This window comes from Dendrobates tinctorius, unplaced genomic scaffold, assembly GCF_039654945.1.
Source record: "Dendrobates tinctorius isolate UK_male_01 unplaced genomic scaffold, ASM3965494v1 ptg000019l, whole genome shotgun sequence".
Classification (NCBI taxonomy): Eukaryota; Metazoa; Chordata; class Amphibia; order Anura; family Dendrobatidae; genus Dendrobates; species Dendrobates tinctorius.
This window is the reverse complement of record NW_027361687.1, coordinates 67,788,035-67,809,976: the sequence shown is the minus strand read 5'-3', so window position 1 is coordinate 67,809,976 and position 21,942 is coordinate 67,788,035. Positions and strand designations below refer to the sequence as shown.

General features: G+C 43.8%; 1 protein-coding gene across 4 annotated transcripts in view; it reads left to right on the top strand.

Annotated features, from left to right (window-relative positions):
- The first annotated feature begins 2,186 nt into the window (after positions 1-2,186).
- Positions 2,187-21,942, top strand: part of VANGL2 (VANGL planar cell polarity protein 2) — a 107,652-nt gene continuing 87,896 nt past the window's right edge. For 2 of the 4 annotated variants that reach the window (XM_073567177.1, XM_073567179.1), the window contains exon 1: positions 2,275-2,636. The gene's annotated coding sequence lies outside the window, so the exon portion shown is untranslated. The other 2 variants (XM_073567178.1, XM_073567180.1) reach the window with 2 other exon arrangements.

The window sequence follows — 21,942 nt, the reverse complement described above, 5'->3', positions numbered from 1 at the left end:
GCATATATATGTATATATATATATATATATATATACAGTATATATGTGTGTATTCTATGTGTCTATATCTATTCTTTCGTTTCTTTATTAAAACTGTCAGAGTGAGTGTACTGTACAGCGCACTGAATTGCCGGCTTTGCTAAAAGACACTGGGTGCATATTTCTCGCAAGTCACATGTGTGGTCCGTGTGTAATCCGTATTTTTAGCGCACCCATAGACTTGCATTGGCGGACTACAGGCGTAGTACGCTGACAGTCCCAGCATGCTGCGATTGGCACGGAGCGTAGAATACGGATGAGAAATATACGGCTGGTGCGAGGGACCCCATAGAGAATCATTGGTCCGTGTCGAATGCGTGCTTTTAGTGCCCCTCACTCGGCCGTATTCCTCGCCAGTGTGACCCCGGCCTTACACACACATGCATGCGCCGTGACCCCCCAGAGTGTGATACTTCCAGTACATCCCTACACACTGAGGACCCACATCACACTATGACTTTGACACCATGCCCCCACAAAGTAAGATGGATCCAGTGTCCCTCTCATATAGTGATGACTCTACTTTGCCGCACCCCCACACACAGTGATGCTTCCATATTGTCCCCTTACACACACATCATGCCAGTCCTGTGATCCCACACACAGTGTGATGCCACTAGTACACCCCTACACACTATGAGGACCTCACAGTGCCCCCTCACACTTTGACACCCCCACTGTGACCACACACTGTAAGATGCACCCATTGTCCCCCTCAAATAGTATGATGCCTGTACAGTGCCACCCCACACACAGTGATAGCTCCACATAGTATTATGACCCTTTATTCCTCCCCACAATTAGTATTATGCCCCCAGCATCACGCAATAGGTGGCCCCAGACAATGAATGATGCCCCTTCCTTCCATTGACAATAATATACACATAACAAAACAAATACTCACCTAGCCCTGTTCCCACAATGAGTGGAACAGATCTCCATTCTGGACACTGACATTGTCACTCCTGCTGATTCTCAGATGGCACAGGTGAAAGGTGGAGCTGGGAGAAGACGCTCTCTGCTCTTCCACAGACGCAGATTTGATTGCAAGAGGGACAGCTCCCCAAATTTGGGTCTATTGCACTGGATCTGGGATAGTTGGGCGTTATGCCAAGTGCCTCATGTACTTATGATTTCCAATAATTTCATGTAAGAAGTATTTTTAAGGGATTCACACCGCTGGGCTTTTTGCAGCACCTATTAGGTACTTTTTTTATAAGACGTTTTACGTTTATTTTTTTATTCAGTATATTTGCAATCTGCATTTTTCCATATCCTTATAGATAAAAAAAAGACACACCACAATCAGAGCACACTTTTTGAAAATAATTGTCCCAAAAAATCATGGGGGCAAGAAAAAAAAAAAGCACCAAAAATGTGTAAAATAAATTCTGAAGAGTTTACATATGCATTTTTTTTTATTTTTTTTTGCTCTTTCTCTATGGAGCTCAAAAAACATCAGGAAAAGAAACAAATGTATATAAAAAATGCACTAAAAGTACATGTCAAAAATGTCATGAAACTTTTTTTTTTCTTATAAGGGTATGAAAAACACTGGAAGAAGTGTGTGTGAATTAGGCCTAAAACCCACAGATAATGGGCCTGAGTAATCATCGTCTCTTTTTTTTTTTTTTTTGCATTGGGCAATTTATTAATGTATGCGCTTCATGAATTTTGTGCAAAATTAAAAAAATATTTTTTGTTTCAACATTTGGCGACTTTTTAAAAGGTTGCAAACGAGGAATCGATCAAAACCTCAAACCCAGATCCCAGTGATGAACCTAAAAAAACAACAACAACAACAGGTGAACGGATATAAAAAAGAAGTGTTTCTGAAAAGTGTAATATTAAAAAAAAAACAGGAAAAAGCTAGACAGAAAAAAAGGTGTAATGCAATAATGAATCAAGCACAAAGCTTCTACAGCTCCCCCTAGTGCCGGGGCAGTAGTGCAGCACTACATGGCAGTGCCAGGGTGAATCCACCTCCAACAAAGGGATCTGTTTGTCTTCTGTCGTGAGGGCGTTGCAAAACAAAAAGGTTCCAAAACAAGAGGATAATGTCCCAAAATAAGATCAAGGGGGAAGCCCTGAGGTCCGAATCCCCTTGAAACAGCAACACATTAGAAAGAGAAAGGGGATATGTGAATGTGATCGCAGACAATGGTGAGAAAGGGCAGGAGCAGAGGAGGAGGAGGAAGAGGAAGGGTTGTCCTTGGAGCAGCCACAGAGGTGTGTAATCTGCATTCTGGAGAGACACACACAACTACACACACATACATACATCCTGGGGAAATCACTTTATCTATCCGTCTGGAATTCTGTTCTTATCCGTTGGGATCTACTCGCCAGGATTGGGATCTACCCATTTATTTTTTCACCTTTTATTTGCAAAATGTGGATTTTCTAACACAACCCCGGACAACAAAAGCTTCCTCATATAAAAGAAGACTCAACCTCTCCTCCTCCTCCTTTTTTTTTTGAAAAAAACAGCCACAGTCCTGCTTTCCCTCCCTTCCCCCTTCCTCCTTTCCCAAGAAGTGATCCTGGAAGCTGGAGGATTGCACATGTCTGAGGCTCTATTTCAAGACGTTTGGGGGGTAAGCAGCAGAAAAATGTTCAATGTTGTGTTGGGGTTTTTTTGCACTTGTTGGGGGGTCTGCCAGGCTGGAGAACAAGGAAGGAGGAGGTGGGGTTGGTTATGGATACATTGTAGCACTGAACTGATACATTGTAACTGATCTGATAGGGGCCATTCTCTGCTTTCTCTCTCTCTCTGCTGGGGGATCTGCTGCCATTAGATCAGGTCATGAATCTAATCTGTCATATTTGGGAGCCGGCTTTGGAATCCGTGACTGTGCAGATTTAGGATTTCCACGTTATGGTTTTTTATGTCCTGGAGATCTGCTGCACACTTCCAATCTCATTAATGTAATCTGGAGATAAGGGGTGGCTAATCCTGAAGGTTTTATCAGGAAGGGGCTCTGTTGGATTATGTGCATATTCCTTTGCAGAAGGCCCCGTGAATCCATGGACTTTCCTAACGTCCCTGCCCGGTGGGAATGCAGCTGGTTGGGGTGGATCTGGAGAGGGAGCTGCCCACAAGTCCCTGATTGTTAGGTTTGAAATCGTTTGCTGCGGCTAGCCACCCCAGTTTAACTTGTTGAGGGGGCGAATGACCCCCTACAGTTGGGTTAATGTCAAATTTGCTGGGAGTTTGGAGAGCATGTTAATAATTCCAGTACAGAGACTAGTACTAAGGAGATAAGGATCAGACGAAGTGATGTCTTATCTACTGATAAGTTGGGGGGGACAACATCACCATGTGAACTACTTCTTTATGGTCTTGGGAAAACAAAAAGCACAAATATTCTGAACTAAAAAGTAAAAAATAAACTGCAAATAATGCATAAAGGTAATAATAAGGGTATTTAGTAAACATAATTTTGATCAAAATAATGTACAAGCCATCCCGCCACGTCACAGAAACCCTTGTGGGACAGTCCTAACGCTAGTATTTAAAACCTTTTCACTTGCCAAGTGGCGTGAATGTGAACAAGGATCGAGCAGCTGAACCACTAGTAACCGCTTAGGCCAGACTGGATGGCTTTCCCAGCTCAGAAAAAGGGCGGTCACACCCATATATGCACAGAATGCACAATGGAATGAATAAAAAATGAATTTGAACTGAGAAAGTAAGTTAATGTGACCGCATGTGTATAGGTGTGACCGCCCTCTTTCTGAGCTGGGAAAACCATCCTGTCTGGCCTAAGCTTTTACTAGAGGTTCAGTCCCTCGATCCTTGTTCACATTCGCGTCACTTGGCAAGTGAAAAGGTTTTAAATACTAGAGTAGGGACTTTCCCACAAGGGTTGCTGTGACGTGGCGGGATGGCTTGTACATCATTTTGATCAAAATTATGTTTACTAAATACCCTTATTATTATTACCTTTATGCATTATTTGCAGTATATTTTTTACTTTTTAGTTCAGGATATTTGTGTTTTTTGCTTTTTGTTTCCTCTGGTAATGGTCATGTGTTAATTTGCACTTACATTGTGCATACACATTAACTTACTTTCTCAGTTCAGATTCGTTTTTTTATCCTTTATGGTCTTGGTACAATTTAATTTTGAATTTTGTGTGCCCAGACAAAGTTCATGGCACCAAGATCACGTTTGATATTTACATCCTGAATATTGAGGAACCATGATTGCATTCGTGATCATGAGTCCTTCCATGGGTGCATGATGGGTGGACATTAACTGACAGGGCTCCAATGTTTGCCAATTGACTACTGGTTTTTGGGATCCCATGTTAATGGGGACTGACCATCAACCTCTTGTCTGTTGGGGAACTGAAATCACAGTAGTGGACCTGATCAACCAGTATGTCCCCATTTATGGGAATTCATGTTCAAAAGCTTTATAGTAGTGCCCCTTGGCTAATTTATGGGCACATGAAAGCCACAAAATGAATGTTAGTGGTGTCCTCATCTTTGGCAGTTACCTGCTATTGTAATTGTGGGTTTGATATTGACTATGAAACTGTTGGTTATGGTGGTTCTAGTATGTGTCTTTGTCTATTTGTCAGGGTGGCCTGTCCATTCCTGCTGATTAGGAAGAACCTGTGATTGAACTTGGAATCTATTGAAGCCACAAAATGTCAATCGTTTCCTGGATTTGGGACCCTGTATGGTAGCTAAGCTTGTTGCCATCAGCCCTATTGCTTATGGAGGCCAAAACGCTCACAGAGTGACTAAACATATGTCGATCAATATTCACTATTATTATTGCACCATTCATGGTGCTCTACACGTGAAAAGGGTATACATAACAAAAAACAAGTACAATAATCTTGAAAGGGAATCTGTCACCACTTTTTTGGCATATCATGTAAAAATATCATTCAATTTAGTGCAAGCTCTGCTTTATACAAGTACTTTTTATACCCCTTGGCTCCCCACCAATAATACATAAATACCGTTTTTATTCCTCCCGCGGTGTATGCAAATATGCTCGGTCTGGTCCGATGGGCGGAGCTTATTGTCCGTCTCTCCCCCCTCCCCCCTCGTTTGCTCTACGCATTCCTTTCGGGTAATTCCTGCGTTCGCGTAGACTTACTGCGCCTTCAAATGGTCCCTCTTGCTTGCGCCGTATGCTTTATCCAACTGCGGACAAAGCATAAAATTGTTATTGCGCATGCGCCGGCACACGCGATTGCGTTCTATGGCCCGGAAGTATACTTGCGCATGCGCAATAATAATTTTATGCTTTGTCCACAGTTGGGCAAAGCATACGGCGCACACGCAAGGGACCATTTGAATGTGTACGCGCGATAAATGTACGCTATCTGTGATATTCACAGAAACAAATACAGCAAGACGAGGAGGGCGGGTGGAGACGGACAATAAGCCCTGCCCATCCGACAGGTGGTAGGCTTGTTAGAAGAGGTAGGTCTTCAGGTTCCTTTTGAAGGTTTCCATGGTAGGAGAAAGTCTGATTTGTTGAGGTAGAGAGTTCCAGAGTAGGAGGGACACTAGAACTTGATTACATGTCCTCCCAAATGGCCCTTGAGGCCCAACGTCTAAAGAGTCAGTTTGGTAGTGTGATTGTGCTGTTGGAAATCATCTGTATAGTTAAGGCCCCCCATACACAATAGAAAAGTTGGCTGAACCTATCTATTTTCAAATGTGTATTGGAGTTTCCCTATTTTCCCCCTAACAGGACATGTTGGGAAGCATTGATTGGACTTCAGTTTCCCTACCCTTTTTGATTGTTTGAGGAGACTGGCAAAGGCTTCCTCATAGCGAACATGGAAATCTTCGACTGAGCCCAGCGTTTGTGTATGGAGTGGTTGAGAGAGATTATCTGGCTGATAGATATCTAAGACTTAAAGGTGTTTTCCTCTACTTTGACAACCCCTTCTAAATAATGTAAGACCTTGAGTAAAAAATAGAAAAATTTTGTTCTCGACCACCCACACAGTAGCTGCTCCAGCAATATCTGCATTGGCTCTCCCAGAACTCGCATGACAATTAGCTGTCTCTGATGAGCTATTTGCTCACACTTTCCTGGACAAAACTCAGGCGTCCACATTGCAGCCAAGTAGCGATGGCGAATTACGTCATTTGAGAAAGTGAGACCTGGTGCTGGAATGGGACTGGTGTGGGAGGCAAGTGTAAAGTTTTATTTTTCATTTAGGATGGTTACAACATTTAGGAGGGTTTGTCCAATTAGTGGACAACTTATTTAAGTTTGTTGGGTCAAAAGGACAGTAATAAAAGATCTAGGGTACTTCAGAAGGGGAGACCTGAGTAAGCAGAAAACAATGAATCTCTTAAATGTACATGGCACCATTGTCACAGAGAGGATTTGCTAGGCTGAAGATGGTGGCACCTTCTGGAGAACCACCTATACAATACTACAAAATCTACATTGCAAAAACATTAACAAACTAAAGGCCCCGTCACACATAGCGACTTACCAGCGATCCCGACAACGATATCAGCGTGTCAGGATCGCTGGTGAGTCGCTATGTGATCGCTGGTGAGCTGTCAAACAGACAGCTTCACCAGCGATTAGCACAGCGATGCCGAGCGCGCAGCATCGCTGTGTTCGTTAGCGCTGATGCCATGGATCCATGTAAAAAATAGAATTAAAATAAAAAATATTGTTATTCTTACCTTCCGACGTCCCGCGTAGCCTTCCTGCCTCTCTCCACGCTCCGGTCCCAGTAATCCTTTGCGAGAATTACCGCGATGACGTCTGTTCTCGCGGGATCGCGAAGTCTCGCGGTCATTCTTGCAAAGGATTACCGGGAGCGTGGAGAGAGGTGGGAATGCTGCGCGCGACGTCGGAAGGTGAGAATAACAATATATATATTTTTTTAATTATTTGATCGCTGGTCTGCCGCCTGTCACACACAGCGATGCGTGCTGGCCAGCGGGAGATCAGCGACGAAAGAAATGTCCAGAGATTTCCCAGAGCGATCAGCGATACCGGCAGGGGGACCGGTTGCTGATCGCTGTCACACACAGCGATTTCGCTGGTGAGATCGCTGTTGTCACAAAACTCGCTATGTGTGACTGGGCCGTTACAGTACCTTGGTTGTTGTAGATTTCTCAATTAGTTTTTGTTCCCAATAAAGATGACTAACAATGTCTGATCTTCAGTTAGGCAGTTCCTCTTGCTTGTGGTTGGAGGCAGTCCATGGTTGAGTCTTCTTGGGATTCGTACATGTGGTCCTGTCTGGGAAATTGACCATTGATGAGGAATCTGCTAGTTTACTTGTTTTTTTTGTTTTTTTTTGTTTTATTCATGACAGACCCAGTTGTTGACTCTGTGCATGTGACTGGAAAACACAAAACCGACAAAAAAAAAACACCTTGAAGATATTCTTTGCTAGACTCATTTTTTTGTGAGATGTGTCTTCCTGACTGGTCACAGGTGACAGTTGATTTGTATTGGGTCTTGTTAACCGTGGCTGAGGACTATTATTGCTTGTAGACCCATGGGTGATTTTGTATATTTTTTGATCTGTCTGACCAGTAGGTCTTCAGCTAAATATCTCTGAAAAGCCTCATGAAAATTATTTTGAGAAAGGCTGGCCATAGACATTAGATGTCTGTCAGCCAAACCATGCTTTGGCAGATCATTCCACCAACAGCCACATCAACCAACATGCCCATACGCAGGACTGCTCGTTTGGCTTCGGCAAGCATCTGGAAGGTATTTTGAAAAGATGTTCTTTGCTAGACACTTGATCATTTTTTACCCATTTTTTGGTGGGACAGATCTTCCTGACCTCTGGTGACAATTGCTTAGGTTTGGTCTAGTTGATTTGATCGATGTATTTTTTTTGATGTGTATGAAAAACCTGTAGACCTTGAGTTAAATACAGTGGGGCAAAAAAGTATTTAGTCAGTCAGCAATAGTGCAAGTTCCACCACTTAAAAAGATGAGAGGCGTCTGTAATTTACATCATAGGTAGACCTCAACTATGGGAGACAAACTGAGAAAAAAAAATCCAGAAAATCACATTGTCTGTTTTTTTTTTCATTTTATTTGCATATTATGGTGGAAAATAAGTATTTGGTCAGAAACAAAATTTCATCTCAATACTTTGTGATATATCCTTTGTTGGCAATGACAGAGGTCAAACGTTTTCTGTAAGTCTTCACAAGGTTGCCACACACTGTTGTTGGTATGTTGGCCCATTCCTCCATGCAGATCTCCTCTAGAGCAGTGATGTTTTTGGCTTTTCGCTTGGCAACACGGACTTTCAACTCCCTCCAAAGGTTTTCTATAGGGTTGAGATCTGGAGACTGGCTAGGCCACTCCAGGACCTTGAAATGCTTCTTACGAAGCCACTCCTTCGTTGCCCTGGTGGCGTGCTTTGGATCATTGTCATGTTGAAAGACCCAGCCACGTTTCATCTTCAATGCCCTTGCTGATGGAAGGAGGTTTTCACTCAAAATCTCACGATACATGGCCCCATTCATTCTTTCATGTACCCGGATCAGTCGTCCTGGCCCCTTTGCAGAGAAACAGCCCCAAAGCATGATGTTTCCACCAACATGCTTTACAGTAGGTATGGTGTTTGATGGATGCAACTCAGTATTCTTTTTCCTCCAAACACGACAAGTTGTGTTTCTACCAAACAGTTCCAGTTTGGTTTCATCAGACCATAGGACATTCTCCCAAAACTCCTATGGATCATCCAAATGCTCTCTAGCAAACTTCAGACGGGCCCGGACATGTACAGGCTTAAGCAGTGGGACACGTCTGGCACTGCAGGATCTGAGTCCATGGTGGCGTAGTGTGTTACTTATGGTAGGCCTTGTTACATTGGTCCCAGCTCTCTGCAGTTCATTCACTAGGTCCCCCCGCGTGGTTCTGGGATTTTTGCTCACCGTTCTTGTGATCATTCTGACCCCACGGGGTGGGATTTTGCGTGGAGCACCAGATCGAGGGAGATTATCAGTGGTCTTGTATGTCTTCCATTTTCTAATTATTGCTCCCACAGTTGATTTCTTCACTCCAAGCTGGTTGGCTATTGCAGATTCAGTCTTCCCAGCCTGGTGCAGGGCTACAATTTTGTTTCTGGTGTCCTTTGACAGCTCTTTGGTCTTCACCATAGTGGAGTTTGGAGTCAGACTGTTTGAGGGTGTGCACAGGTGTCTTTTTATACTGATAACAAGTTTAAACAGGTGCCATTACTACAGGTAACGAGTGGAGGAAAGAGGAGACTCTTAAAGAAGAAGTTACAGGTCTGTGAGAGCCAGAAATCTTGATTGCTTGTTTCTGACCAAATACTTATTTTCCACCATAATATGCAAATAAAATGAAAAAAAAACAGACAATGTGATTTTCTGGATTTTTTTTTTTCTCAGTTTGTCTCCCATAGTTGAGGTCTACCTATGATGTAAATTACAAACGCCTCTCATCTTTTTAAGTGGTGGAACTTGCACTATTGCTGACTGACTAAATACTTTTTTGCCCCACTGTATCTATGGAAATCCTCACAAATAGTATTTTGAATAAGGCTGTCCGCACACATTAAATCACTGTTGGCAAATGATGCTTCGACCGATCATTCAGCTGTTAGCTGACTCCCCCACCCCCCATACACAGGAGCGCTCTCTTGGCCAAGTGATCCTCTGTTCTCTATGAGAAAAATGCTTACTGACATGTTGGCTCAGGGAGAGCAATGTGATCAGCAGTCTGAAATCTGACATGCATGATTGACATCTCTTGTCTCAACCTTCAGTCAGCCAACTCCCCCATACACCTTAGTCCGTTGGCCGGTATCGGCAGGTTCTGCTGACATTAGTCTGTGTATGAGGGGATTAAAGGGAATCTGTCATTACATGTGACCTATGTAAGCTATTACTATGGGAACACAGGTTATAGACTGCTGAAAAAAGTCTCCCCTGTGTGTCTCATATCAGATGTCTGGTTGTTGAGAAATCATCTGTTATTACTTTATATAAGTGATGTATTCCAGACTCTGGGGCGGACGGTGCTTGGAAGATAACTCTGCCTCCAGAGATTATTATTCATGAAGGAGGAGTTACGTTACCAGTGTGATGGTAACCAATATTACCAGTGTGATGTGTAATGATCACCCGTGAGACAAATAACTAGCACAGAACAAACACCTGTTTTTCTTCTCGTGAGCTCTGCATTGTAGCAATATTACACCCTGACTGCCTATGAAATGGAGGCTGCAGATGTGTCAGGTATAATCACACACAGCTCTGCAGTGCGATCAGGAGAGCAGAGAGCAACCACCACACATCACACTGGTAATAATGGTAACCATTTTACATCTCACTGGTAACCATCACACTGGTAATACTGGTAACCATTTTATATCACACTGGTGACCATCACACATCACACTGGTAATACTTGTAACCATTATACTTCAAATTGGTAACTCATGTATAATAATCTCTGGAGGTAGTTATCTCCAGGCACCATCCGCCCCAGAGCCTGGAAGAGGTCACTCTATTTAAAGTGATAAGTCAACTTTTATCTACAACCAGAGATCTGATATGAGACACACAGGGATCTCTCTCCTCAGCCGTCTATAAGGCCAGGTTCATATTGCGTTAGAGCAGTCTGTTCAACGCATGCATTAAATGGACTGCGCTAACGCTACTCGGTTTTCTGATCGCATTATGCGATCCCGCTAGCGCAGATTCTCCATCTGCGCTAGCAGTGACGGACCCTCGAACGCTGCAGACCGCGTCCGAGGGTCCGTCAAAAAATGACGGCACATCGCTAACGCATGCCGATTATGACATGCGTTAGCGATGCGCTCGGTTATAGCAGTCTATGGGTGCGTGACCGCATCCCTTACATAGCGTTAATGCCTCTATGTAACGGATGCGTTAAAAGCAGCCCCCTAACGCAATATGAACCCAGCCTAACCTATATGCCCATAGTCAGAGTTTACACAGGACACGTGGTGACAGATTCCCTTTAGTCCAGAACTATGCTGTGGCCTGGAGTTGACCCATGACCTTAGAAATGGAGAAGCAATCTTGCCAACATCAGCGCTCCTCAATGTGACTGAGATGTGGACTCTCAGAAAAGTTTTAGTTGATAGTCGCGTTACATGAAAACTTAATGGTGAATGTCACATGACCACAACATGAGGAGCGATATCTACCTCTGACTGGTAGTGGGGATGGGGGTGGTGTGGGGGGGCGCATTGTATCAACACTAAACATTCCTGCCTTGGAATGACACAACTGAGCGTTGTACAGCCCAGCCAAGGAATGCTTGGCCCTGTGTGCCCAATCACTGTGCCCCTCCCAGTCACTTGACATCCCGGTGATGGAATGTGGAACTAAAGTGTAAAAATTAAAAATTCAAATTGACTCTCAGCAAGCTACACGGAGAGTCACAATGTCCTCTTCATTCTGAATATTTCCCATGGTGGTCATCCTCTAGGGATATAGCCATGGGCAGCAAACTTGGACTTTCGGGAGACATGAACCATGTGAAGTCAATATTGTATGGGAGACCGGCCAGTGTCCTGCTCAGGCCATTTTGAGATGATGTCTTTTTTGTATTTAAACTTATTCACTTTTATTAGATTTTTTTTTTTTTTTTTTCTTATTTCTGTTGTGTATATAATTTATTCTAAACCAGGTTCAGATACAGCTACAATCAGCAAGGCCTATCAAAACCATTACATTTTATACATGTTGCAATCAATTAAAAAATAATTTTACTCATTTTGAGGTTTTTTTTTTTTTTGTAAATAATGATGATATATATAATAATAATAATCTTTATTTTTATATAGCGCTAACCTATTCCGCAGCGCTTTACAGTTTGCACACATTATAATCCCTGATGGGGCTCACAATCTAAATTCCCTATCAGTATAACGTAAATAATATAAATTTTCGAGGCCGGTTCATTTGTTGTAAACTTTTGGTGCAGCTCAAATTTGGTCAAAAATGATTTGGCGTTTTTTATGCTTGTCCCGCCAACTTTTTAAAAAGTGGGTTGAGGTTAGCGGCGTGTGGGCGGGGCTGAGCGCCACCCAATAAGTTCACCATAATGTTATCTTATGAAGTCTGTGACTGGCATATGTTTATCACAGTGGCAAATTAATGTCAGGTGAGAAAGTATGAGCAGTAATCGGGATGTTTCGGTCCACCCCTCCACTTTGTGTTTTACGCATTGTTGATGGCTTTCTGGCCTGTAGGGGGCAGAAGGAGCTTATGGGTATTCGTGATAAAAAGTCAATAGGGAAGCAGTGTGTAATCTGAGAGTCGGCGTAGATTGTAAGCTGTTTGGGTTAGAGTATCCAGTGTCTGCTTTTCTGTAGGGAGGATGGAATTGATACCGAATATCCTGTCATTATTGCGGAGCCTTTTGTTTTGGACTATAAACATCCTTTTACAGGTATTTTAGCTTGTGGCATAACTTGTGACTTTATAAAGGGGTTCATAACTTAGGCGTGACTTAATCTGAATTTACGCTTTTTCTTTTTTTGAACTAAGTGATGTCAAAATAACGATCTTCTTTGAAATTCTATTCTTCCCAGTGCCCGATACTGGGAAATCTGGGTTTCTACAGGTTATTGTCATACTGCGAAAGCTGTATCGCCAAGAAATAATATGACTGAACTGAATACCTATAACTTGCTATACATAATTGTGTTGTATTATTAAGAAGGATCATCAGGATCCATTATAGTCCCAAAAAAGGGCACTGGAGTGTTGATGTGGATGGTCAAACCCTTAATGATGTTTACCCAGCTGAGCTTGGGAAGACATATGGGACTGGTTCTTCAAGGTCTCGTCTTTGGCCTGCTCCATGCATATACCTATGCCAAGAATTTTGGAGACAGTCATTTTAGGTTGGGGTTCTGAATATTTTTGCAAGATTTTCCTATTTGTTTGTTATGGCTCCTTAAAGGGTTTTTACTATTTTCCTATATGGATATATTCAGATAGTGAATGGAAAAACAAGTACTTACCGTACTTTACTGCTTTTTAAAATTTGTAGCCGTTCTTGAGATATTTTACACTTCTTCTTTTGTTTAGCGCTAGTTGCCTTGAAGACCGACCACGGCTAGCTAGCTCATTAGCACTGCACTGAAGCTGGCCAGGAATTAAGGGCTAACGGCACATTCCAGCGTTCCTGGCTGACTTCAAATAGTGCTTACAAGCTCAATAGAAAAAGGAACATGAGCACTGCAAATGCTATGCTGTCTAGCAGCAGTGGTCTGTTTCTAAGGCAACTAGCCACAAACAAAATTGTTAATATCTCAAGAATGACTGGAAATTTTGAAAGCAGTAAATTGCAAAATTGATTGTATTTTCTACCACTATCCAAAAATACTGACTTATAAAAATAGGAATTCCCCTTTAAAGAACAATGTTGTTGCTATAGTGCGGAGTTGACACATGTTGTGAAGTTTGGCCTCTTTCATATTGGAAGACAACAGTGCTTTTATGGTATGGAATGGTCGGGGGTGGGCTCAGGAGTTTACAGTTATGCCTCTTAGTATTGTCTTAAAGGGGAATATGCATTTTAATGGATTTTTGCTCAGACTTTGGATTAGGTCATGTAGAGGAAGGATAAGGACTGATTGTATTGATCAAAAATTGGTAAAATGCAATCAGCAGGAAATAACATTTGCCTTATGGGAAAAGTTATGGACAACTGCCCTTGATGACCTCTTAAGATTTCCGTATTTTGAAAACTGTCAGACTATTTTTTTTATTTCCACCTTTGTCCTCACCAGGGACCATGAAATGGACTGTATCTTCCCCTCAGGTAGCTAGTTAATTATTAGGACTTATGTACACTGAAGGTAGTTGTGTTCCTTAATTTTTAAGCATGAAAAGACAATGGAGAATATACTGAAAGACAACCATGCTTTAAAGGTAGGGAATGTTCAGGGGCGGACCTAGATTTTCATAGTAACGCCCCTGAGCAAGATCTTAAAGGATAATTGCACTTTTATTGGATTAGTCATGATTTTTGCTCAGACAGTGGAATAGGCTTGATATTCCAGTAGTTTGAAGACTGGCATAAAAATGGTTTCATTTTCGCCCCTGCCATCCTTTTTGACCATGAAATACACAGTGTCTACCTGTAGGCAGCTGCTTATATAGGGTATCTGTCCTGGAGGTAGCTGTATTTCTTATGTATGAAGATTAAATTTGTTTCTTGGGTCTTCACTCATTGTTATTAAAAGACAGTGGTGCTTTAATGGTAAGGAATGTATGGGGGTGGGCACAGAAGTTAAAGGTAATGCTCCTGAGCAAGAGCTTAAAGGAGAATTGCACTTTTATTGAATTATCAGTCCTGATTTTTTTGCTCAGACCTTGTAATACACTGTGTCTACCTGTAGGCAGCTGTTTATATAGGATATCTGTCCTGGAGGTAGCTGTTTTCCTTCATTTCCTATGTATGAAGGTTAAATTTGTTGCTGGGGTCTTCACTCATCCTTATTAAAAGACAGCGGTGCTTTAATGGAAGTGAATGTTCGGGGGTTTGCGCAGGAGTTAATGTTAACGCCCCTGAGCAAGATCTTAAAAAGGAATTGCACTTATTGGATTTTCAGTTTTGATTTTTGCTGAGACCTTGGAATAGGTTTGACATTTCAGTAGTTTGAAGACTGGCAAAAGACCATTTTTATGTTCTTCTCTGCTCTCACCAGGGACCATGAAACAGAAGGTTTCTACCTGCAGGCAGCTGGTTAATTAATAAGGGATATCTGCCCTGGAGGTAGTTGTGTTCCGTCATTCTTAAGGAGTGATCCACAGACAAAAGACAGCGTTAATCATTGACCCTGGTTCCTTATATGAGCCCTGCGTTATGTCTCACCAAAGAGGGGGGGTGTCAGCCTCTATGATGCATTCACGACCCTGTAAGTACAGTTGTGCTCGCCTTTCATACGCCGATGCACGATGGCTCGTGGTATTATACATGCGACTAACCTATTGTCCTGAGCATTTGCATGGTAAAGTCCTATTGTATGCGCTGTACGTCACAACTGTCTTAGAACTACACCCGTCAGCAAGCAGAGTTTTGTGGGGATATTTTGCTTTAAGTGCGCTTTTCCCTTAAAAAAAAATAGAAAAAAGACGGTTTGGCAACACCCTCCTTGGCCTCATCCTTGTTACTTACTGATGGTTTTTACATGCAAGCTGGTATAAATATTAGAGATCACCCGATCGCCTACGCTGGGAATACCGTGAGTCACTACTGTGGAGTACGCTTCCCTTCTCGCCATACTGATGCCAGACTTAAGGCGGTTTCAGGCTAATTAGCATTTTTCTCTACATTTATATCTCAAGAGTCTTAATTAGGAAATAAAAACGGAAAAAAGCAAATTCCACTCTAATTTCTTCACCATCGGATGAAAGGGAGCATCACTCTTCCCGGCCCCATCCCCCGCCATTCCATATAATGATGGTGCGATGCTAATGGGAAACCCATTAGTGCTAGTCTGACACGTTACCTGCTTATTGACGAGGTGCAACTCCTGCTAAAATATTTATAGCCCCGTAGATGCGACATGAGTAATGTCTGTGCCTGACAGCTTTTTCCACTCGCGCTGTAATATATGGAGGTGTACAAGGATAATGACCCCTGTCACTAAATTGCCCTCAGGTCTTCATTACTCCCCGTTTCCTTATGGCCGCTCCGTTTTCTCTTCCTCTTTAGCAAGTTGTATTGTGTTATGTTCTCATTATGGCTGTAAGATGGTGCTACTTTGTTTTACTGTATGACTGTATTATTTGGGCACAGTATGGTGGTAGAGTATTGCATGCCTCTCCTATATGCCTTGGTTTTTAGTATTTTTTTCCAATTGTCACAGTCAAGGTTTCAAGAAGTGGTAAAAACAGGGGTCATCAAGCAGTGTGACTCATGGACCCCTGATGTGTTGGCTCAGACACGTACCGCTCAGACACGTACCACTCTGAACTGCATCGGTGTCCTGAAAGGGCATAGTTAGTTGTTCAGTACAGTATTGTTTTATAAGGGGCGCTAGGGGCAATATTAATTAAGGGGAACTAAAAGGGCATTAATACTCTTTAGGAGGACACTTTTTTAGCATTATTTCTTGATATTGGCAGTACTCAAGTTATTGGTACTTTACAAGTGGCCACTCGGGCCGTTGGTACTTTGGAAGAAGACACTCAGGCCTTTGTCTCTCTAGAAGGTGTACTCGGGCCTTGTCACTATAGAAGGTGGAGTTTGAGCTGTTGTCTGTCTGGAAAGGGGCATTCAGGTCATTGGTAGTTTGGAAGGGGACATTTTGGCTGTTTGTAATTTGGAACTAGGCACTCGGGCCGTCGCCTCTCTGGGGAGGGGCACTCAGGCCGTCGCCTCTCTGGGGAGCCGCCTCTCTGGGCAACAGAGTGCACTCTAGGAAATAAGAGCCTCCTGCGTGTCCCTATTGAAAGTTAATTCGCCTAGAATCAGAGCTGAATGTTGGTTTCCGGGTAAGAAAGGTTGGAGGCCTCCTGATTTAGTATGTGAAGTAATCAGAGCTTCGTACGCATATGTAAGCACCCCGCCTTCTGTGTCATGGAGTAGTGTCAGCATCTAATGTGTATTTATTCACAGATCCTAGAGTTCCACTCCTGAACTTTATGGCATGGCCTCCAAGTCCAGATCCTATAAAAAGTTTACGAGGAACATTATTTCCCTTGTATAAACTTCATAACATGCAATTGTGCTGTACACGAAGGGCCTGAACCGCTGTATATGCCCCCGTCATGTGCAGTATTGTCTGCTGTGCTGCTGTATCCAAACCTGTCCTATCTGTAGAGCTGGTGTATCTAATCCAGTTGTGTATCTATAAATACCGTGTGCTACACCTCAGGCAACGTGTCTTCTGATGTTATAAATGGAGGCCGATCTAATATTTCCACTTGACAAAAAGGGGGGGCGCAGCTGTAGTTGTCCCCCTGGAACAATGTGGCTTTTGTCCCCCTTTTTATGTCCTATTTATTTGACTGGGCAATTATAAAATCCCCCCTCCCCCCCGAAAAGCACCATTTTCTCCTGCCGGGCGCCGCTTTTCAGGCTTTTCCAGACTGAAACAACTTCTTGTGCAGTGTTCGAATATGACAGCAAGGGGCACATGGCAACAAATCAAGTGTCCCTGCAGGAGATCCCCCTGCCGCCTGATGAATGTACCCCCCAATGCATCCCTGTTTGTACACATTCAGGCTCCGGCCTATTCAGGACTACCCAGCTGGAGAGGACCTTGTTACTGATGACGGACAATGTGTGCGCACCGTAGCGGAGAAAATCCCTCTTCACGCAAATCCACCATCAGAAAGAGAAATAGGCAATGGTAAAATTAGGAAGGGCAAGTTACAAAAAAAAAAGCTAGTGGTAAATGGGCCCACAAGTGTCATAATACTGGACGTAGGGGTGTATTGCTGCTGACACTGCGGAAGCTGGGTTACCGAGCTTTCCCAGAAGCACATCTACATAAGAAACGCCTGAATGAACATGACATGCGTCAAACTGGAGACAAAAGGGTTACATGATAAGCAGCATATGTCATCCCTGAATCAGAGACAGATCCTAATGAAAGGCTCTGCACTAATTCCTCTGCTTTCATCATCTCAACATTTTTGCTGAATGAAGATTTGGAAGCTAGAATTGGCTCGTCCTCGCCGGAGGGATCAGTGCGGGACGAGTGCGCACGTTTCCATAGATTTTGATAGTCTGCTGAACTAGTGATGTGATGTCCATGGCCACTATGTGGGGTGATGAAATGGTGGTATACGAGTTGCGAAGCAGTCCTTATTTTAACTCTTAGGGCACTGAACAATTTTTTGTTTCTTGTGCTTCTTTTTGCTTGTTTTGTTTTTCCTCCTTTCCACCATCTTTTATTTACATCTTACCTTCTACATAAATTTTGGGGCTCGTATTTTGCTGAACAAGTTGTAGTTTTGAATGACCCCATTTACTTTACCATATAATATACTGAAAAATGTGAAGGAAAATCCAAGTTCAGTGGTCTAGTGGGAAAAAAATTGCAGTTCCACTATTTTATTTATTTTGGGGAGGTGTTCGGTTGTTAAGGCATTAATTATGCAGTAAAATTGACCTGGTATCATGGTTGTCCAGGTCAGTGCAAAATTTGTCTATACCAGACTTGTATGTTTTTGTTCTTTCTTTTATGTTTTAGTAGTAAAACAATTTCTGAAAAAAAATAATTTGGTTTTGTGCCATTTTGTGAGATCTGCATGTAGGGATTAATGGAACTTCCCATGACTTGAAATCCATCCATCTCCATTTTCTTTGAAGTCTTAATATTCTGTACAATTGTTTTTAGAGGTGTGGGGAGGAAGACTCCCAGGCAGTGACCAGGGAGGTACCCAGGGGACCGCCATCAGGGTTCCTGAGGGAACGATACTGGGAGGACAGTAAAGGGAGAGACTTGACTGAAGTTGTCAGGGAAACAGGGGGCGGGGCAAGGATAAAAGGAGCAGGGGGTGCGCTGAAGTGGCAGTTGGGGGAGAGTGTGACAGGAGGCAGGAAGCCGGGTGACTTGGAGGGACACCGACAGGAGCCTGTGAGGAGAATACTGCGCACTCACCAACAAGGGAGACGTGAGAGACTTTTACCGCCCCGGGGTTCACAGAGAGACACGCCTGCCGCCCCCCGCCTTTGTGAGATAGATCCCTTACCTCAGGTCGCAGCTGTGACTAGACGTAAAACGGCCATAGAGGCCTGGACACTGCCCCCCGGCCTTCTCCCACCGCGGCGACCCGGTTATCACCGGCTTCAGGGGACACTGCCTCGTCCTAGGCGACATTAGAGGCCCATTTCCCGGCTGTGGAGGGACCCTTATCAGAGGACAGCTACTGGTCATTTGGGGAACTGCGTCATTACCGCGCCCCACCGACATCGTTCCTTCAGGGCCTGCTGCGCCCCACCGTCATCTTTTCTTCAGGGCCTGTTGCGCCCCACCGTCATCTTTTCTTCAGGGCCTGTTGCGCCCCACCGTCATCTTTTCTTCAGGGCCTGTTGCGCCCCACCGTCATCTTTTCTTCAGGGCCTGTTGCGCCCCACCGTCATCTTTTCTTCAGGGCCTGTTGCGCCCCACCGTCATCGTTTCTTCAGGGCCTGTTGCGCCCCACCGTCATCATTTCTTCAGGGCCTGTTGCGCCCCACGTCATCGTTTCTTCAGGGCCTGTTGCGCCCCACCGTCATTGTTTCTTCAGGGCCTGTTGCGCCCCACCGTCATTGTTTCTTCAGGGCCTGTTGCGCCCCACCGTCATCGTTTCTTCAGGGCCTGTTGCGCCCCACCGTCATCATTTCTTCAGAGCCTGTTGCGCCCCACCGCCATCGTTTCTTCAGGGCCTGTTGCGCCCCACTGCCATCGTTTCTTCAGGGCCTGTCGAGCCCAAATCTTCCCGGGATATCGAGGCATCAAGACAGCCACATCAACGATTTCTAAGCGGCCGCATCTGCGATCCCGAGTGACGCAAGGAAGGATAAGTGCACTATAGCCATAAGTACTATAGTTTGGCCACGTTTCGGCTTTCTACACCCGGACTAGCCGGGGTACTCCCAGTTTCCTTAGCAAAGTATTGTTTGTTTTATTGAGTCCCTGCGAGGACAGATTTGTGTTTACCCCTTTCTGCCTGTTCAGCATAGCCCTTGGGGCTCCAATTTATAAAAGTTGATTATACAAGTTATACCCTGTCTCGTGTCTCGTCACTGCATCCTGAGAATCTGCTGGTCACTACAGAGGTCTCTGAGAAATATGAGTGACGGACATTACAGTTCCCACAGAGGTTGTCATCCAGTCTAAGATCCTCCCATATGAAGGGGCCCGCTATATTCTTAGAAGCAGATCACAAAGTACTTTCCTGCTGAGATCTCCAGTGGTCAGCTGTAATCTGTATAGAATATAAGTGGCAGAATTTCCCTGCAGCTCCCCCACAGGGGAAATGAGATATTGCACAGTGTCTTTTGAATACCTCTGCCTAGAATTCAGAAATCCTGTTGTACTGTACGTCTAACACTTATAGCTCCATTATGTCACGTGTCATCTTCAGTCAGGCCATTTCCTATGTAAATGTGTTTCTGGGAAAGTGGAATAATCCAGCTTTTCCAGTTTCTGCAGATTTCGAGCCTCACAGATCTCCCCTTTTGTTTGGAGGACCATTGGGTGTGACACTGTCCCTTGAAGCAGCTCCAAACCTATTGTGGACCAGACTGAGCAAGCAAACCTGATCAAACACTTAAAAGCTGTCACCAAGCTGCCAGTGATGCTGCTGGCCCTGCCTGATCCTCTGCCAAGGTGCCAGGGTGAGCGGGGGAGGGGAGCAGGTAAGGTGAAGTTTGCTTTCAAGTTCATGCCTTAAGGTGATCAGAGAGATGGCCTCTTGTAATAATGAAGGAATCTTAATGATGCTTGTGTATGTACATGTTCTCCGCTCGCCCCTTGTGTACAGTGCGGACAGCGTCTTTGACTGGAAAATTATTTCCACCGCAGTGAGTGATTTACCGTGTCACCCTCGGTTATATTTTCAGGAAAAATGTTATGAAGGAACCAGATTGTATCTTAATTTCCCAGACAACCATGTTTTTGCAAACCAAGAAGAATTGACTTTTTATCTGTATATAGGTTTGTGGATTTAAGTGTTTGTCTGTTGGGTCAACAAGACAGACTTGCAAACTGATATACAATTTAACATACTGTTTAAGTCTGTAATAGTGACTTGTACATAGTGTATGTTTATTATTTGCTGATATGCTAATTGCGTATTGTAGTCTATAACCAGTTTGGTGACTTCGAAGGTAGATAGGGAAAGGCTGTGAGGGTGGACTGAAGGACACTGGGCAAATCTAAAAATAGATCACCCGACTTGGGTATAAATGAGACTTTTCTTCTGGTTGGTGTCATTCTTCAGGATCTCTGCTCAGGGCACTTCAGGCCCGGCTGAAAGAACACAGGACTGCTCTCGGTTATCTCCCTACGCTTGTCGTTAACGCCTCTCTGCGTGCGTATCACAGGTGGAGTAGTGACCCTGGGAGCTCGGACATAACATCTACCATTATCCCAGCGAGTTAGCAGAAAGATGAGACCCTGTGATGTGCACCATCTTGGGGTAATTGGTGGGATTGCTATTGGGTGTTGTGGTTCAATAAAGTATTGCTACACTGTTTTACCCTCACCCTGTATTGTCTGTGTAGTGTATTGCCCACCGGGAGATAGAGTGGGCGTTCAGTGGTATGATCCCTGGTCCATGCAGTCTTCCTAAAGGCAGCCGGGGCAGCGGACAAGAGCACTCACTGACCCCGTTTCTCCACAAATGTATTTTTGCCTCTGACAGTGTCAGACATGATGATGAAAGGCTTCACGGCATTGTATCACACTTCATAGGATTAGATGCTTCCGCTCACCTGACAGGCTTACTGTATTTACGATATCACAAAGGTTAGGATTGGATACACCAGCTAAGAAGACCATATCACGCAGGATAGGATTGGATACACAGCTCAGAAGGTAAATCACACCTAATGAGATTGGATGCACTGGCTCAGCAGACAGTATTACACATGACAGGCTTAGGTACACCAACACAGTATCACACATTCTTGCTTCACTCTGTAGATAGAAGTGTAGAAAATGACATCCGGTTGCTGACTGTGAAGTTTTTTCCTTTCTTTCCTGAGGGTCTTGTAGAGAGATCTCGTTTTTCCAGACTATCAGATGACGACTCTGGGCTAAGAATTTGAAGTATACCAAGTTTCTCTTCCCCTCACCCACTGTACTTTCTATTGTCCTACACGTTCATAATATCTGGTACTTTCACCGGATCAGCAATGGCCGCATTATAAGAATTACAGAACGTAGTTGTGCTGCCATGAGAAGTTATAGG